This window comes from Streptopelia decaocto (assembly GCF_964273445.1).
Source record: "Streptopelia decaocto genome assembly, chromosome: 5".
In the NCBI taxonomy this organism is placed as follows: domain Eukaryota; kingdom Metazoa; phylum Chordata; class Aves; order Columbiformes; family Columbidae; genus Streptopelia; species Streptopelia decaocto.
In genome coordinates this window covers 60253501-60266756 of record NC_138659.1, presented here as the reverse complement: position 1 = coordinate 60266756, position 13256 = coordinate 60253501, and the positions used below count along the sequence as shown (strand labels likewise).

Sequence of the window (13256 nt, the reverse complement as noted above, 5' to 3'; positions counted from 1 at the left end):
CTATCACTTGAACACTGCAAGTATAAAATGCTACCAAATCTACATTCAGACAGGTTATGATCACTGAGCCTCTGGCAGAAATGAGCTGCCCAAGGTAGAAGGCTGAGGGAAGGATCAAATTTTGCTCCTTTTGCATTATAAAATCCCAAGGATTTTCTATAAAGCTTTAAGCTTTGCTGTTTGTTTCATCAATAGCCTATCAAACATATCACCCTTCATTTTGGTGCCTCAGCGCTTCCTTTTATCATACTCACAATACTCTGGATGTGCCAAAATTTTACTGCATCATGCCCTAACTTATGTTTTATAGCCATCCATGGTCCTATAAAAATCAATTGAACACAAATCTAAATTTTATTACTTTGGAAGAACTTCTTGTAACTGCCACAAAACTGTTGTGGGGCTTCTACTGCAAAAATTCTAACATGCACACGAGCAATGTGCACATCCCATACAAACAGGCCACCAGTCTTCTCCCAGACAACATACATGGAACATCCAGTAGAAATACACACCAAAATGCAACTGAAAATGACCAGCATTTGCAATGATGAATAAAAATCTCTCTTAGAAGCGTAGATGGCACACAGGAAAGCAGTTCTAGAATCAGGAGATTACAAAAATCTTGGCTTTTTTTGCCTTTTTTTTTTTTTTTTTCTTTAAAGATAAAGCTTCCTAACAATTCCTAACCTTTCCTAAGCAACAGAAGAATCAAGAGAAATATAAGAGAGGACAACCTTCCTGATTTTTTCTCTGCCAAATTAATGACTTTCAAGAGACCAATTAATGATTTCTAAAAGCTTGGGATTTCTAGTTCTGAGGTGCTAGACCAGAAAATCCAGGCACTGGCCTCTCTTTTCAACACTGAAGCAATGACCATGAAAACCTGAAACACACACTGGGCTACCATGGGGTGTATGGGACATTCGAATCATCTGTGCCTACTGTGAGGACAAAGGACTTACAACTATTCCTCTGGCACCGTTATTCCCCAGAATAATATTCATTACAAGGAGTTTCTATCAGAAGGAAAAAAAAAAAGCGGAGGGGAGAAATCAAAAAAAAAGGTGAATTTTCATATGTCAAGGTTGAACAATGGAAACGAATAGTTGTCTTAACATAAGTGATAGCTTGCACACAGGCAGATGAGTCCAGAGACTGCATCTCTCAGCAGGCAGATTTTAGAGAAAAAAACAAACGTGCACTGGAAGGAGTAAACTACATGCATCTTGTTTTCTTGAGGGAACAGAATACCATGCATTTTTTCAGGCAAGATCTTCCAGTGATATAAATCATCATTTCCCTGCTAAAACAAATGGTTCCACACTGAATTTCAGCTCCTACATATGTGACTGCACACATCTTTTGTAAAGCAGCTCAGGTGTGCTATTAGATCGGAACACGGTCCATTTCCCTGCTGAAACCAAGCACTGCAGGCAGGGATGGTTTGTAGGGACTCAAAAGGGGAGGAGAGAGAAACAAACTTATTTGTAAAGGGCAACCTGAAACAAAATTTGGGCCACATACCAGCTTCTAGAATTATAGAAAACTGTTTCAAACTATAGCCACGAAATTATTTGAAGTTAAATGTAAGAGCTTTTTAGTATAGTGCTGTGCTGCAATATAAAGAGTGACACTCTCTGCCTGTGGCACATTTACCACTACAGCACCTGCTGATGTGGAATTCCCACCTGATGTCCCCGCTCCAACCATACTGGAAGTTCTGCCACAGCATGAAGCCTGGGGAGAGATGTGCTTGCAAGAAGAGGAACTCTAACATTTCTATAGGACCACCTGGGCCAGTGGAGAGCAAAACAAAACGTGGTTTAGGAAGCCTGGGTAACATTGCAGCACTGTCAATGGTTAGCTGGCTAATTCTTGCATAGCTCGCTTTGCCTTTCTGTGCTTCAACCTCTCTCACTGCTTTGTCAACTCTGCCTTGGTACTGGCAACCATCAGGCTGTGAGTTCTGAGACATTTAAATCTCCTTCCACAACTGTGGTAGGTAACAAGACTGTGCTAATGCAGTGCTGCTAGGTAAACCAGGTGATTCCTCCTGGCCATGGCACAAAGGGAGCTACTAAGAACTGCATGGTGCAAAAGTCACAAAGGCATCCTGGGATCTACAAAATCAAGTAGACCCCCACTGAAATCAAGTCACAGGTGCTCTGTATGGTCTAGGGCCAGGCTGTATGATCGGATGGCCAGACTGAGTACTGTACATCCTCAACTGCAATGGAAAGCACAGTTACAGTAGCAGCTAGAAGTAAAACACTGGCACAGACTGTGGCCCTTGGCACTGTCAATTGCAGCCAAGGCTCTGAATAAGGATCAGGACTGTATAGTGCCTAAAGATTCCCATCCCTGGATACTTCACATGTCTTTATTTTCAAGTACTAGCAGTTTTTTCAGGTTAGGCAATTATGCCAGAGGTTCAGCAGCTGCTAAAAGGAAGCTGAAACACCCCTGCCTTAGGGGCAGAGTTGAGAGCAAGGGACAAGAGCCTGCCATTCCCAGGCCAGCTATTTCCACTCCTGACTGTGAGCTCCTGGTCTAGCATGTGGAAATACACCCCTCAGGAGCACTCTCACAGACTGCCCCAGTTCTGGGTTGCTGATAATGTAGCAAATAGGCATGTGCATGCACGGGCAGTGAAGACTGTACCTTCCCCCCTCAGCATCATCCATCTAGCTGGCTGCCTCAAGGACACTGGTCTATCTCATCCCAATCATCCATCTTTGAGGACATTAAAGATGAAAGTATTGTCTTAAGTAGCCCACTGCCATCCTAATGTGCAATACTTCCAAACATTGAGACCTTTTATTGTCAAGGCAATGTGCAAATACTAATTAATGCTACCATTACCGAGACAGAAAGAACAGTCCCTGTTGAGCACATTTCTAACAGCTCTCAGCTGCCTAAATCACTGACAGTAATGGGAGCTGCTGGGTCCCCAATCCTTTTGGATAAAACATGACCCCTCTTGGTTAATAAAACATAACAGTTTCTTAAACACCACATTCCAGAGAGCACTCTTGGACTGAGAGATTTAGATAGTGTCCCTCTGTATTCAGTTCTACATGCCCACAGTCATACTTTCAGCTGCTGGCAGACCCATCTTCCCCAAGCTATGGCTTTAATGCCCCAAAGCATTAAAGAAAGACAAGAGAAGAGCAAAATCCAAGAGAGTGAAACTACCTAAAATTCCAACACTAAGAGTCCATACATGATTTGTATGTCCCTGCAGGCACTTCGCAATAGTGAAAAAGCCTGTCTGTATAAGCACTTCACACCCTAATGTATAAAGGCTTACATACTTACAGGCCTTAATCCACAGAAACACTTATGCGTAACCTTAAAATTAGGCCCAGGCTAAACCATTTGGCTTCTCTGAGGTCAGGTTTGAATTTTTTTTTTCCTGTTAAGTTCTACATTTTATATGAGGTGCTATTCAAAATGAATTTTTGATGACAACTCACAAAGTTTATGTTCTTAGGCTCCTCTTATTTCAGCTGCGATATTTTGGGTAAAATTAATCCTGTTGTTCTTTGTCCTGAATAGCCACATTTCTAAACTCAAGCACCACACGGAGTCAATTCAGTGAGAGGGGAAAGGACACTAAACTAAAGTCTCCCACGGTCAGCAGCAACAGACAGCTGAGTGGAGTCAACAGTGGAATTGCACTCTTTCTTCAACTGAAAGTGGTATCACTGATAATTCTGCTAAACAGGTTTTAGAGGAGACTTAATGGTGCCATCAGGCTGGGCAAATACTGAAACTGAGCTTTGAAAAACAGTATGGAAGGAAAAGAGAGAGAGAGAAAGCAAGAAATGCAAAAGGGAAAAAAGGCCAAATAAACCCCTCTGGATACATCTCATTTCACTGAAGCAGCCTAGTAGGTAAGTCACATCTACACAAATGAATCCTGATGAAGAAAAACAAAAGACAGGTAATTCCATCTTCGCTTGCACATCATATTTGCTCTCTTCTCCAAGGCGTGGGTCATTATAACATGTAGGCACAATCACAGGCACTTGTAAACTTAACGCTTTTTGTTGCTTTGATCATATTGGAATCACATCCCTTGTAATCCCTTTTGCACACATTCAGACAGCAGGGTTGGTTTCAAGTCTCCTAACCTCAGGTAATATAGCAAATACTTACATCTCAGCAAAGGAAATTACTTTCTTGACAGTCAGTGGAGGTGTAGTCAATACAAATGAGTCTAAGGTACAATTTACCTCATCCTAAAATAGTCACCTGCATTTGCTTCTAGAAATCAATCAACACCATTCAGTAGATCACCACCAATTACTATGTGCAGCCTCTGCACCTAATACAGGTATACATTGCTACATTTTAGATCTCTACAGTCAGGCAAAATAAATCATGCTGCTGGTGCGCTTATTCTTCAGCCTTCTTCATTCCTTCATGTTTATTCCCATCTGCTATATTTATAACCACCTCTCACCCCACTTAGGCTCCAGATAAAATCAATATGCAGCCATGATTTAGTGTGGCCCAGGAATAAACCAGAGGATCCTTGCTCTGTTACACAATGGACTAGGTTTCTTCAGCAGCAGAGCACATTTAAGCATCTGATGTGTCTCACCCCATTCATCTCTATATTTTCCTTCTCAAAGTAAAATCTGTTCATGAAGTATCTATAACATAAATAAAAGGCCTTAGGAAAGTCTGTTCCAGCTAAATCAAGTTTCACAAGCAGTTACTTTCTTTTTGCCACAACAAATCATCACAAGCCCAAAGTTAACTATTTTGCTAAGACAAAATTCATCGGACATTTCTGAAGTAGAGCCAGGGCTGCATAATTTCATTTCCCATCTCCTATTAAAACTGCCAAGCTTATCATAATCAGAATGATAAAGGCAAAGTCATACGTCTTCTTTCCGACAGTAATGCCCATCAATACTTCAAATGCAAACAATTATGACATTTGACTTCATAAAAATTACCTGATGCACCAATACCACTTAATTGAATCATTTAAAAACTGCTTTTGTTACATTTAATGAACGATATATTATACTGCAATGAAACATGCAGCAATACAAATACTTCACAATGCTAACAATTAAGGCTCACTTCACTTACGGCAATTGACAACACAAGTGCTCCTCACTTCATTCAGTTTGTGCATTCCAAATGAACTGGTTAGCAAAAAGGGTGCTTCTTTGCTAATGAGTTTTGTAATCAAGGCATCTATTTTAATTTCAAATTGGCTAGATTGGGGGAAATTGCTGAACCAAATGACTGGTTCTAATTAGGATTATAAAAATATTCATCATGCAGCAGAATTAGCGCAAGGACTTGATTTCCCTACATTTGCATATAACTTTAGTTTAAGAGTGGGAAAAAACTCCTGATAAATTGTCTTCCTTTTAATGAATTGAACAAACACTATATCTGTTTTAGTCGTCCTTGCATTTAAAGGCACTGATACATATTCATGATTTGTAAATGAAGTTAAGTGATTTCAATTCTTCAGTTCATTACCATATTGAAGAAGAGACTTCTGTAAATTGCCGCTAAATATTCCCAATCTCAAGGGTTTGGTGGGTGGTGGCTTTTTTTCATTTCTTTAACTTTACTGACATTTCAGTTTATCTGTTTGATGGAGCCCTGCCTGCCTGAGAGAGCTGCTGGCAGGTGGCTTGTCCAGCAAAGGACACATGATATGTTTGTAGAACCTGATGTTCTCAGAAGAGCATTCAAAAGGCATAGAGATGAAAGGCTTATTTGTGGTTAAGTCATGGGAACAGGACTCTATCTGGGTTCAGTTTCTGACTTTGTTACAGTCCTCAGTGGCAGTTAGGCAATGAAACACTTTAATGACCTGTGCCTGAATACACTGTGGATACTCCAGGGACAATGCTTTTTCTGTCAGCTTCATGTTTAATTGCAGGCTCTCTGGGGCAGGGATTGCTTCTTAATATGAATGTGCAATACAATGGACCAGTCAGTATGGTAGGGATTTCTAAGAGCAGTTACTGTAATATGGCTTGTATTAAACATGAAACATTAAGTGTTTCTTTATAGCTGGGAAACATACTCACTTCATTTCATTCCTTAGTATGTTAGGCCTGTAGGAGTAACTTCTTTCTCCTTTGGGTGAAGAATGCAGTACACATGACTCCAGCTTCACTCTGCAGGGTGCTCAAATGCCATGTGACTGGTACAAAATAAATTTGAAAGCTGAGTATTGTATCCATAGGACTGGAACCACAGCCATCGTGCTCTTCAGATATCAATGAGCCGTGATAAGGAATTGGCCCCAGTGTGTTCTCTGGCATCATACAATTAAATGGTGATTCTACCATGAGGATCCATGAGGGAGCAGAAAGAGCTTACTTTCCTTGTTAAATATAATGTTCACATCTTGCTAAGAAAAGCTGAGTTTTACCCCAGAGGTGCAGTCTCGAGCTGTTGTTGATAAAAGGAGAAGTTGTAACTGTAGCTGTCAGAAGTATGAGCATCTGAATACCAGGAGTGCTGCTGAGGACAAGGTGACAGCTCTGGGAGCCTGCTGATTTATACCAAAATGAGATGTGAGGCAGCCACCAACCTACCTCTCCTCATCAGCCCCACACCTCAGTTCCTAAATAAAGAGAACCTACAGGCCTGGGCTGGAGTCACATCTCACTTTGGACATGCAGCAGCTTAATTTCAGCACAGCTGCAGTGAGTAGCTGCTAACATAGAATTGCACTGTCCAACATTACGAGTTCCAACTCAAAGTGCACCTGAACACAACCCTCAAGTCTCCTCATGCCTGAGTTTCCATGAGAGGCACAGAAATATCTGACACCAAGGCCTGGGGTACTTACTGGAAATGAAGGAGAATACAACTCCCCAGTGTCTATGCTAGGGAAGCTGGGCAGAGCAGATGGAGGGGGAGCTAAGCCTGACACCCTGTAGCACTGGCAGCCCCTGAGGCATAGGGCCCAAGGGTCCTTCAGAGCACTGAGGGCTCTCTTAATGTCCCAGTTCAGTGACCTGCTATGACAGGGAAAGAGGAGATGAGGATTTGTCTTTTTCTCAGTGTGTATGCATGTATAAAGGACTTAATTTCTTTAAATAACTCCTCTTCACAAGGAGCCACATGGAGAGGACAAGAGGCAAGAAGTATAAATTGTATCAGGAGGGCATTTTTTACAGCGGCAACAATCAGTCAGTCACTGGACCCTCCCCACCAGGGATGTAGTGGAGTCCCCCTCACTAGATGCTGTCAATAAATGACTAGACAGGGTGCTAGATAATCACATCTGGGTTCCCTTTCTCACAAAAGGTTGAACCAGATGATCTTTCAAGATCTCTTCCAACTTGGGCTGTTGTGTAAGTCCATAGAAATGGCTCCTCAGAAAGGATCCCAGACAAAGATGGATGACTGCCTAGAATAAGGTGCCTACATGAAACCAATCTTGCCCTCCTCTCAGCAAGTCCCAACTGGACACTGTCAAAAAAAAATTTTAAAAATACCACCATTAACAGCCGAACTGCCCCATGTCATACTGGGAGCCTGGGCCCAAACTTCAGGAGACACTTTCACCTGGCAGCAGAGAGGAATTGCCTTCATGACTCTGGTTCTGTGTGTCTAGCCTATTAAAAAAAAAAAACTTTCCCACATAGTCCTAGTGTTATCTGGGGTTCTTTTTGATAAATTCAGCAGTGTCTAGTCAAGATAGTCAAGGCTCTGACATGCACCACATTCAATTTTCAGATAACTTGCCACATCTCCAACACTGAAGGAATCTCCCCAGTCAGACCTGATACTGTCAGGTGCAACTTGGTGATATAGCAGAATGTTATCTTGCACATTTTATCACCTCAACTGAAGAGATATTAAGACACCCACTTTCTTTTGTTTACCTCCTGATGAAGATTAATTTCTGTAGAGGCAGAAGCCACTGATTGTCAGCCTTGTTTATCCAAATGTTTATCTCAAATTCATAATGGTGTAGCAGGGGAATTTAAATTGGTCTGTTACTGAATTATTTAGCCCCTCACCTATTCCCAGGGGTTCCAAATTATAGTTTGGCCTGTAAGGAACAGGTGGAACTTTATCTCTTTGCATATTCTTTTTCTCTTAACAATGGTGATTTGAAATATTTAAAGTCTCTCTGTCCATGTTTCCTTAATATTTTATCTGTTAAAAAAAAAAAAAAAATCACCCATGTTGCTCTGCAAGAAGTTTCAATGTCATTCTGAGAGAAATTCCATGGAACTGTAAACTCCCTTCCATTTCCACCTCCAGACTGATCCATTCCCCAGAGGTGTACCGAGGTGTGGAAAGCTGAGCTTATTGAGAATTAGTTGGTTCCATGAAAAAGTGAGACAAATGATGAGGCACTTGAAATATTATTATCAGAAATGCAAGACCGATTCAAGATATTCATCCCCAGCCACTATGAATGGCAGCAATGAAAATGATACCTTATGTATATGCTGCTAGACTCTCACCTTTCACAGCACTCCATAAAGCAGTTTCCAATACTTTCCAACAAATAATATTACACCTTTTTCATGTATTCCCCTTCCCATCACACTTTGATACAAGGGTCGTTTCACATGGCTTCCTACGTATTTTCTGCAAAAACACATGAGAAGTGGAGGATGAAGACCCATTTTCCCTTTGTTTTGGCTCATGTATCCAAGCACCAATACAGACACTACTAGTGAGACCCAGCCTGACTTGCAGCCAAATTGCCTATAACATTTACATAGTGTCCACCTTCTGTCAAAGGCCACAGGAGGCCATTTACGGACCCAACATGTGCACACATCAGATTGTAGTATTTTATCAATAAAGTAGACACACACAAAGCTACTGGGAGGAGATCCAAGATTTTCTACTCGCAAGATGCAATTAATCTCCCAGGGCCTGATAACTGCACAATGCCACATGGCTGCTCAGGGGGGAGTAGTATACCCACCCATGCTTGCTTAAAGCCCTGCAAAAATTCCTTCTGTCTATGCTTTATGTGTTGTGAGAAGACATTAAGGTCTATGAACTTGCTACACATTTGTGCCCACACAAACAGATTTCTTGGCTCAGCCATACTGCATTTATTTGATAATACAAGAGAGTTAGCATGACAGAGGAGGGCCATAACCAGCTACAAAAATTAAGAACAGGAATGATATGCTGTGTTGGCTCATACTGAGGAAGTATCCTCAATAACTCATTGAATACTCTAAAGAAGAAACAAATAGTGGTGGCTGTGATTTGTCCTTATGTGAATAAAACAAATAGCAGCCACACAGCAAAACATCTTTCAGAAAGCCTGCTGAGCTCCATCCATCTCACTGAATCTTCTCCCTTGCTCCCTGGAATAGCCCCAAGTAAGAAAATGAGGGACAATACCCATATGGGAGTGGTAATAAAAGATTTGGGGACTGAACTGATGCTGTATTCAATTATTTCAGTTGATGGAAGAGAACATCAGAAAGCCTCTGACTTTCTCAGCTATGAAGTAGTGTTTCAAGGAACAGTTCTGGTGAAAAGAAATGGGCTCCTTCACTAAAAGAAGGGAAAGGTCATTTTTGGACATAGATTGCTGTGAGGCTTGAGTTTTAAACTAGAATCACATGAGACTGGTAGCAAAAGTCTACGAGTAGGTATAAAAACAGATCCATGCAAGGGATAACCTAGGGGAGTGGGGTTATTCAACAACAAGGCGGAGCAGTGAGAAGAACAGTTAGTCTATCCACAGAGCATACTGCAAGGCTGAGAGTAAGAGAGCGCAAGCAGGACAAGCTGGAAGCATAAGCTTATGATCAGAATTACACCTGACAGTTGCGTAACAGTGACTGGCTGAGAAAAATCACAACTAGAACATTACCACAGGAAGGTATCACTTGATCAGGAAAGAGAGGACGAGCCTTGCATGTCACAAATAAATACACTCAGTCTGAGGTCTCACAGTATTCTCCTAGGCAAGCTAAAAGCCCGTAGGTAGGTGCTATTAGCTGGATAAATAACTAACTGGGATATCATAGTCTGAAAAGAGTTATCACTTTGCCACTGCCGAACTGCAGACAATGCGTAAAGACCGTGGTTCCACACAATGGTACAGTCGAGTTCTACATTATTCCATTTATTCCCCACTGCCTTAAAATAGTGAATGCATCTTCTAAAACACCAGCTTAGAAGGGACAATTATTCTGTTAGAGGACAGAATGCAAAATGTGTTGAGTTTTTTTATTTGGTTGGGGTTTTTTTTAATCAACTGCATAAGTAGACTAATGTTCTTGTCAAATGTGTAGAAGTTAGCTAAAATGGAGAGAAGGAGGGATGCTTAGGATAAAAGAATGATTTAAAAAGAGGCTTGAATAACAGTCATGGAACTGTAGGTCAGAAGATCTCAGAGGAAAACTTTCTAAGAGGAGGATTCAAAATATTGACTATTTTTATTTCACACAAGAATTTAATATTGTTTTCTATTTTTATACAGAAAACAATTTTAAAATCTCTTGAACTAGGCAGTGATAAAATCAATTATTTGTAGGGCACTAGCTGTTGATGTTTCATTTTACTGTGTGGAATAACATACTATGCAAAATGGATTTTCAGATTGATCACTCTCATTAATTTCCAAGTTGACCACAGCTTGCTTACAACATCATGTTATTATTTGTAATGGAAAGAAAATTAATAAAATAAATATTAATCTGAAAGCTCTTTTTTAATCTAAGAAATGAAATTAAATTTGCAAACTTGTTTACACATTCACAGTTATGAGAGGATGGATTACATCTTCCCTTAATTGTTCCTACTGCTGGGAGTCAAACTGTATGTATTTGATTTGTTCTCGAAGTTATTTGCATTTTTAAATCTGTCTCTAAAGTAGTCATTACAAATAGACTTTAAAGGTCAAACACACTTTTAAAGCTTAGAGAGATGGAAGATTATGGTCTCTCACTGTAGGAGTGGCTGTTCAACTGAACATACACCAAGCCACTGACTTTCATCAGCACCTTCCTTGTCACAGTATCTGTGGATGAATATTACCTGCAGGTTACAGACTGATAAACTTTCTGTTTTATTGACCTTTCATGCATTTAAATCAAAAGTGTTTCAGAGCAGTTGTATCCGAAAACCTGGGTACATGAAGTGAGAAAGCAAGCACTATTTGATCCAGCACCACCTATATTGTGCCAGGAGACTTCAGGCTGCCTCATAGGAAAATGGGCACAAAACAAAAGGCCAGAGGAGGACCAGCAGAACCAGGCTGTAGCTGGAGAATGAGCCCCTGACAGCAGCATGGCGTCTCTTTGGATAGCCTCCTCACAACTACAGAGCACTACTGCAGCCTCTCTAGCCACTTATTTTAGGAGCTCTTACTATCTTGATGTCTCTCTTCCAGTCAGCAGCAGATCATGTCACTGGCATGATCCCATGATCACAGCTAGGACAGAAGACACGGCATAGCAGTGTGGGAAGGTGAGATCCAGATCTGGCTGCTAGAGAACAAGAGAGGAGAACAATTGCAACAGTCTTATAAAGATGCACAAGACCTGATGAAGCTTTTTAAGGATTTAGGCTTTTTAGCCTCAAGGACACTTTCTTCTTATAATTGGCTTAACCCACACCTAACAGAGAGTCACAGCTGATCTCTGGTTCCCACTCAGCTGTAGCAGTACCTCTGTTTCCAGACAGGCAGGCACGAATTACACTGGCCTCTCAGAAGACATCATCTGGAAACTTCCCACAGCACAGCTGTCACAGCCTAAAGTGCTGCCTTTGCACTCTAACAGCACAGCCCATTATCTCAGCATCAACTGTAATGGAATGAAGCTGCATGATCCTGAGCCGGAGTGACAATCTTTTTACAGCTCTTACCAAGCCAAGATGTGGCTGAGTACAATATAAACCTGGGTTATGTTAAGCAAATGCTTCAACTGGGAAAAGTGCTGCCTCCATGGTTCCACTCAAGGATCAACTTTCAACCGGCACTTAAGGCCATCTTTCTGAACGCTGAAGAAAAGCATTATGAGTGACCTTGAATGCAAAGGCAGATATAAGGCAAAGCCTAAACTTCACATTGCTTCATTTCCATTTGATGAACAAGTTGCAGAGCACCTCATCTTTGCTCTTACACTGGGGACAAATTTGTCCAGTTCCTGGGATAAAATGCAAGAAACCTCAGGGTGAACCTCATAGTTCATTTTCCTTGGCTTTCTTCTGATTGGAAGACAACACCTGAAGTGGGCACTCGGATGCATTGGTTTGAAGGAGCAGAGGCAAAGATGTTCTTGAGCCACTATTGCTGTACTGGACCAGAGAAGTACAATTACAACATCATAGTCAAATGCATGTGAATACTTTGTATTTTCTCTTTTCAGTGGCTAACATATCACAAAAAGACTACGAAGTGCTGGAATAGAATTACAGTGTTTCAACTCAAAAGCAGATGCTCCACACTCACTACAGCTGGATCTCTTTGCAAACACATACTCAGTATGTCATATCTGGCTTCTCACATCCATTGGATGTCTGTTTCTTTCAGGGCTGCCTTTGTACAAACACCATCACTATTTAAAAGCTTTACCTCCAGTTTGAAAGTGGCATCAAACCATTCTGTGACATCGAATAGATTGGTCTTTCTAGCCTACTTCAAAATCCCTGTTAACACATCTGAGTGCACAAAACTATTTGACATTTGACTAACTCCTTCATACAGTAAGGACTTGATACTATGAAAGCAGTGTATTTCCAATAGCTTTGTGCTTGCAAATGTCACTCAAACATTACCAGTAGCATAGCAGCAAACCAGCTGGTGCCTGCCATAGCATTCTGTTAACAAGGGGATGGGAAGGTTAGATTGATTGATTATACTCTCAGCAACTACTTGGGTAGAGACTTACACTACCCCTTCAAATGAAATTCTGTCAAATACAAGAGGCACAATGTTTTAGGTATCCTTATTGCTGGGATATGAGACTGACTAGTTCAGAAAACTTAAAAAAATAACTGTAGGAGCTGAAAATCCCACCTTGAACACACATACTTAACAGATTAATGCAAAAAACTTAAAAGTAGCTATTCAGCATGTTTTTGCTTTCTAGTCTATGGATGGCAGAAGAGAGGAAAGATAAAAGCTTAACTTCTTTTAAGCTTTCTAAAATTTCTAGCTTCATGATCCAGTCTATGTCTCAGGTTTGGGCTATGGTGGGGACTGCTGTTGCAGAACTGAAGCACACAGTCTATAGCCATGACGCTTTACAAGTCACATCACA

General features: G+C 41.0%; 1 protein-coding gene across 1 annotated transcript in view; it reads right to left on the bottom strand.

The window, feature by feature from the left end:
- SORCS3 (sortilin related VPS10 domain containing receptor 3) overlaps positions 1-13256 on the bottom strand; it is a gene marked incomplete at its 3' end in the record, with an annotated part of 288234 nt that overhangs the window by 123115 nt on the left and 151863 nt on the right. The gene's annotated exons all lie outside the window — the stretch shown is intronic.